Source organism: Adiantum capillus-veneris, chromosome 11, assembly GCF_014529385.1.
Source record: "Adiantum capillus-veneris isolate H3 chromosome 11, ASM1452938v2, whole genome shotgun sequence".
NCBI classification, from domain to species: Eukaryota; Viridiplantae; Streptophyta; class Polypodiopsida; order Polypodiales; family Pteridaceae; genus Adiantum; species Adiantum capillus-veneris.
Window position 1 is genome coordinate 66,964,782 of NC_140941.1, and position 7,307 is coordinate 66,972,088.

Genomic DNA, 7,307 nt, shown 5'->3' on the forward strand with positions numbered 1-7,307 from the left:
AAGAGGTACTACAACCAGAAGCTATTCTTCGGAATGAAGACAAGGTACTACAACATGATAGGATTATCCGACGGTATCTTATTAAGTTCAAAAAGTATCCTTTTGAAGATGCTAGATGGATGCAAGGAATAAAACTTGAGGATAGTATGAACCTTGACAATGCTTACAATGCTACATTAGAGTATGCACATGTACATTTTTTTTATAAAATGACCAATGTTTTTGCCTTATAAGACTAGTTCTCTTTTTATTGAGCACAAATTTAAATAGGATCCATACTTAATATCATGTTTGTGATGAAAAAACGTCTCTCAAACACCAAGTAGAACTTGTCACTATAGTTGGGACGATGAAATGGACTAAAGAGCAGACATGCTTGCGACAGCTATGTCTCCCAAGAACCAAATGGATTAGTCATCCATCTTGAAAAGATGTCGTAGGGTAAAAAGGGATCCTCTACCCGCTAAGTAATATTGATTAATGAGTAAGGCTTTATCTCTTCTACCTCATAATCAAGGACGACTATGATTTCAAGAGAGAGGTAATGTCATAAAATCAAATATCTAACCAACCCAAATGATTTTCTAATACTAAATTGTTCATTTAATGTGGGAGAATGAACGCGAATAAGGGTTAGGATATAGACATGTGCTTAAAGATCTATCTCAACACCAGGCAAATGATAAAGGGGGCCAAATGAGAGATGGTCTATCAAAGATAAAGGATAATCAATGGAGCATAAATACATTAGGGTTAACTTCATTAAAGACCTCCAATAGTTAGTGTTAGAAGTCCTTCGACCATAGGTAGGCTAGGGATGTGCTTGAGGTGGGAACCCGGCCTAATCTTGACGTGCTTGTCATGCTGGATGATTGAGATGCTTGAAGGCCTAAGGATTCAGATGCTTGAGGTGCTTGTCATGCTTGAGATGCTAGGGCTGTACTTGAGGTGAGAACCCAACCCAAGTTTAAGGGGCTTAAGGGCCAAGCTTGTGGTGAGAACTAGGCCTAAAGCAAAGGGGCTTGAGGTGGCACAAAAGTCAAACTAAATCCCTACAAGGAAGGGGTGAGCCATACAAGAAGGAGGGGTGGTTTCTTGACCACTCTCTCTCCCAAACGGCACCCCTTGCCCAAGAGGCAAGTATGAAACATGTCAAGCCCCTAGCTAGGCTACCCTCATGGTGTTCCTAAAGCCTATTGGTTGGCCTTCCAAGGGGTCCAATGATAAATTAGTGGATTTAATTAATTTTTTTAGCATTTATCAAGGCCTCTCTTTCAAAGGGAAAAGGGGGACACTTGCTATCGGGGGATATGTGTTCGCTACGTGAGCCGGGCAGGCACTGGGCCTCTGGCTGTGGGAGGTGTGAAAGAGAAAGAACACGAGACACTAACAGCTCTATCACCGCAATCATCAATTAATCCAATATTACTTTGAGTACAATTTATCCTTAGCTAAGGCGGGCTGTTAACAGCGTCGTTTCTTGGATCATCTGCTAACCAGGAGTTTAAGCTCCCGCTTTACAGTATTAACCGGGCCATTAACGACACCGGACTTAATAGAATGTTAAATCAATTTCTAGTTAATGACGGTGATGGAAATTTTCTAATGCCACTTTATCTGCTTCGATTGCCCGTGGATTCTGCAGTCTTCAATTCAGTTCATTGCCTCGATCATAAATGCTTCGGACCGGCTTAATTGCCAATCTCTAGTTTGAACTTCCTCCTACTTCTTCCCTTGCTTCGTTTATCCTGCATGCCTTCACCTGCTTTGGTTCAAGACCAAGAGTGCTTCTCAAGGTTACTCGCTTTAATCCTTGACAAGCTTCTTCTCGACCTTGCTTGCTTCGACCACGCTCGCCCTTGCTTGCCTCAAGCCCTTCTCCTCTTTCATGTTTTTCTTCCCTCGAATCTCCCCGTTGTCGCCATGGCCGAGAGAGAGAGAGAGAGAGAGAGAGAGAGAGAGAGAGAGAGAGAGAGAGAGAGAGAGAGAGAGAGAGAGAGAGAGAGAGAGAGAGAGAGAGAGAGAGAGAGAGAGAGTCCTCTCTTGCTTTGATTGGAGATGGAGAGAGAGAGAGAGAAACCTCACCTCGGCTCTCCTCCTTGCTTGGTTCTGAGATCGAGAGAGAAAGTCGTTTTTCCTCCTCCCCGACTCCTGTCACCGACTTATCAAGCTGTACCCTTCTTCAACACTCGTTGATGCTCCTCAATTCCCTGCGTTTCCTCTAACCGTTCTTGCTAATCTCCCCTCTTTGATGCCCTAGTCCTCCCTCCTTTGCTTGCTTTACTAGTCAAGGATGAAAGCGCGAGAGAGACATCCCCTTTCTTTCACGTTGTCAGGAGTTTCTTGGAGCAAGGGATTGCGCATATGTACATACCCATGCATGGTGCATCAAATAAAGAATTGCCCATTTTCCAGAGTCAGATGGTTACGTGGGGCCCACATGTGTAAAGGTAGGACAGCATGTACATAGTGCATCGATTTTCATCGTTACCAGTTCCAGTGTGTTTTTTCTACAATAATGAGGAGTTTCTAGCACGTAAAACATCTCGAGGAAGCTATCCGCGGGCCGACGACATGAGGTAAGCAAGTGCGTCAGATGGCATCTAGTGGCGTCAGGAGGCCGAACGGGGTCAATATTTTCACGTGGATGAATACGGACACAACGTGGGTGTTTTCTTGTGATAATTATGCAGAGAGGTCATCATGAGGACCATCTTTTGGGGCCACTTCACGTGGTGGCGGGATGCATTATTGAAAAAAGTCGAGTGCCAGGTGTGCGTATGGATGCAGCAGGGTGACAACTATGCACTGTGAGGTCAGTTTTTGGCCTGTTCGCGGTCCGTTTGAGGTCAACTAAAAGGCCAAGGGTGCCCAACTAAACAATCTAAGTGTGGGAACTGAAAAAACTGAGAGAAGATCAGAAAAAACGTGGAGAAGAGAGGAGGAACAACCGCAGGTGTGTTTTTGCTCATTTTGGAGCCTGTTTTGGCCGTAAACTGCTCATCCGAAGTCGGATTTGAGCACTTTGACATTTTAGACTGGGGTTTTGGGCCGCTCTGAACGCGATGGCGCTGTTGATATTTCCAAATTCCTCACTCTTTTTCTACTATTTTTGATGTGTAAGTTTCTCCTATGAGCGAAGCTTCTGCTCCAATTTGTGATTGTATCTCGTATCTTTACCCATATTGTGTGAGCTGTTTGCCCCATTGGTGTTGGCCCAAGCTCATTTGTATCTAAACATCAGAAGTTATCCTATTTTGAGCTGAGTTTTTTGGGTGTGTGTGTGTGTGTGTGTGTCTCTGTGTGGAGTGGGCAAGTCGATAGTCTCTCTCCTCTCACTCCATAGGTGTGTTCCCTGTCTCGGCCAGGTGTGTTGAGTAAGCCGAGTGGTGCCCCCTAGTATGTGTGTGTGTGTGTGTGTGTATCATTCCAAGAGTGTGTGTCGGGTCGTTATAGAGGTGATGTGTGTGTTTTCATCCCGCTTACATTCTTTTGGCGCCCTCACTGAGGATCTTCTTCGAGTACCTTCTGCTTCGAGCTTCAAGCTTCGAGATTCGGGATTACAGGTTGCAGGTTGCACATTACACGTTACAGGTTATAGGGCAGGTACAGGTACAGGTGATTCACACAGGTACAGGTAGCTGGAGTACAGTGATATACTAGCAGTGGTGTCACTTGCGGCTGTCGTGGGTATGCATCAGTTGGCGCCTGTTTGAGCGCATTGTCTGGTGGTATTGTACGTTACTTGTGGAAACCGGCCATTGTACGCCTTTGTGGAGCCATACTTGGTTTTATTTGGCATTCCCAGCCATTTCTAAGACTTGGTCTGGAAGATAGTCATTTCTAAGACTTGACTATACGCGATTTTCATTAGCCTTCTTGTGAGGGTCGATAGCGTGAGGTTTTATTGAGTTGGGGCATTCTCAAATGTGGAGATCCTTTCGGTGATACAGGTAGCTGGAGCACCCTTTTCGTGACCTCGCCATAGGCTATGTACTAGTGATTCCTAATTGATGCTCGGGTTCTATTGTTGGCAGTTTATGCATACATATACACTCTATATTTTGGGTTCCTACTGCTCTACTTCTGGGGAAACTCTGTCAAAATTTTTCCAAGTTATGATGGCTGGATTTTTGGTCTTTTGAGCCATTTATGTTGTTATGCTGCTAAAATTTGGGCAAAAATCAGAGGATAAGTCAGGTGTGCCTTCTTGGGAGCTTCATGGTTGTCCAATCTCCGTACACCTCGGTCAAGAGGTGTACGGAGATCAGGACCACCGGGTCAAAATCTTGTTTCATGATGAACCCCTAGCATGCGACCTTGCGAAGAGTCCATAGGCTGAGATTCTGACCTCATAGGCAAAGACTCCACCCCTAACTAGCTCATTTTCCTCAGCTTCCACTCTTTGTTCCTTGCTACCTCTAGTGCATCTTCATATGTCCTAGGCTTCTTTAGCTCCACTCTCCAACGTATATTCTCCCAAAGACCAGTCAAGAACCTGTCCTTCTTCATCATATCAGGCGGGGGTACCTGTGGTGCTAAGGCCTTGCACATCCGCTCCCTTGCCAATGAAAAATTTCGTATGTACGCATCTACCGGCTTACCTTCCTTTTGCACTAAAGCCTGTACTTCTTGCCACACTTTGTCAGGGTCTTCTATCTTCACAAACTCCACTTCCAATCCATGCCTTAGATTGTCCCAGCTCAATCTTACAGGTGGATCAGCAACACGCAACTCCTCTTCAAATGCTTTGGACCAAACTCGTGCATCACTCTTCAAACAAATTTGGAGAAGACGTAACATCTGTGCAGGTCATGAATCTGGTTGCTAATGCAGGCGACCTCCATCTTTTCCAAAAAGTCTTCCACATCTTCATCACTTCTTCCATGAAACTCCAGATAAGAGAAAGCCATGGCTACCCAAGCTACGATGCTTTGAGAACCCCTTTGAACACATGTGCAAGAACCCAAGACTTTTGACTGACTCAATCCCCAGAAACTTCAATGGAGCTCAACTTTAGATAAGGACAAACACATGCACATCAAATGAGTTTTCATAGTTAATCATCGGAATTACAACAGGCAAAGGACATTCCAGTATCTCTCTCAATCTTCTTGGCCCAAACATAAAGACTATGCGCTGCTGGAAAAAGATCTTCCTCGACACGTGAACATTAATCTGGCATGAGGCAAGTGGTCGATTTAATGAAGAATCTCAGCCTAAACATGCTAGATCAAGTGGGAAATAATCGAGGTCGAGGGAGGTTTGCAAATCAGCCAGGAGGTGAGGAAAGACCCAGGAATGGTGGTGGACAAAGAAATGGTAGGTTCTGGAGGCAGACGCCCACATGTTATGATTGCGGAGAGTTGGGCCACATCAGCCCGCAATGTGATAAGCCACCAAGGATGGGTGAAGACATGTATCCATTGCCAAAACAGGTGCTAACTAGGCCGCATGATTATGGCATCTAAATTAAGGGAGATGAAGGAACCAGTGGATTAACCTAGGAGGAAAAGGGAAAGACAAAAGTGTTAAGTGTGGTTACCTTAGAGAAGGCATCAAAGCTAGAGGATACATTAGTGATTCCTATTGGGAAGAGGATGACAGAGGACAAGGAAGGAAGAAGTGCCCCAGGTCCTAGTAAGAAGAAGGGAAAGAGTCATGAAGGTGAGGATGTCAACGCCAAGAGGAAAAGGAGAGCTCGTCGAAAGTTTCATGTTTCAGATTTTCCACTAGGGGATGGGCAATTAAGCTATGACTTGAAGGAGGATCTGACAAGCAAGAAGGCAGATGTTACTTTTGGGCAACTTATAGAGATGGTGCCTAAGCTAAAGCGACAGTGGAAGAGGATGGTTAACCCAATGGAGAAAGAGCCAGAGAGAGGTTCAGTGAAGGTGTTGGCAATGGATGAGCTACCAGACATTTGCCCAATAGTATATGTGTGGCATAAAAGGAGAAATTTGGGACAAGGTTATGTGGATGATGGAGCCCAAATATGTGTCATTACACACTCATGCATTGAGAAGATGGGTCTTACAGTGTCTGGGGTGTCAGGCTTCCGGATTAGATTGGAAAACCATCAAAAAGTAAAATGTTTGGGTGTTGTAAAGAGCTTAGAAGTGGAGGCATATGATGTGAAGGCAGTGGTTGATTTTCATGTGATGCCAGCAGGGTTGGGAGCATATCCTATTATACTGGGTAGACCATGGTTACGTGCAGTAGGAGCTGTTCAAGATTGGCGACATGGTACGATTAGCCTCTATGGAAAGACAGGTGCCAAGAAGCTATACAATATGGACACAAGGAAACGATTGGAGGATCTTTATGAAGATGAGGATGAGTCTAGTGATGAAGACTATTCCACAGTGTCTGATGAGGACAGTGATAGTACTACTAGTAGTGATGAGGATGTTGATGTTGCATTTGTTTTGATGGACAAAGAAATCTAGGAGTCTGGTTTAGTTGCATTTGCAAATGAGGTTGAAGATGAAAGCAAAGGGCCTTATGAAGTGATTGAAGGGCTGATGCAAACCAAGGTTGAATTGTCAAAGAAGCAGGAATTGATGACACAAATGATCAGTGGAGACCTCTCAACTATGGAGAAGGAGATATATTTGCAAATGATGGCTAGTTTTCCTAATTTGTTCATTACTTCATATAAAGAGATCAGAGGGTCCAAGGGTGAAGAGATGCATATAGAGCTAAAAGAAGGTGCTAAGCCAGTATGGCAAAGGCTAAGAAGGATGGGTCAAGAGCAAATGGAAGCCTTGCAGGTAGAGGTGGACAAGTTATTGAAGGCAGGGTTCATAGTTCCAGTAGAGACCACAGAATGGGTGAGTCCAGTAGTAGTCAGTCCAAAGAAGGATGGGAAGTGGAGGATTTGTGTAGATTTTAAGCCCTTAAATGCAGCCACTAAGAAGAACCCATATCCTCTTCCATTCATCGATCAGATTTTGGATTTAGCGGCTGGTTATGAGAGGTACAGTGTGTGTGATGGTTTTTCAAGCTATTTTCAATTGAAGATTGCTCTTAAAGACCGGACAAAGACAACTTTCATTACGCCATGCGACTGCTATTGCTACACGGTATTGCCATTTGGGTTGACAAATGGACCATCCTTTTATCAAGAGAGAGCAAATTGGGTATTGGCACCATTCATTGGTAGTTGTGTTAAAGCTTTTATGGACGACTTCTATGTCTACAGCAGTAGGGATGAACATCATGAGTGGAGGACAACTAAATCCCAAGAAATGTCATCTAGCACAGCCAACGGTGAAGTTATTGGGCCATATGGTGTCAGAAAATGG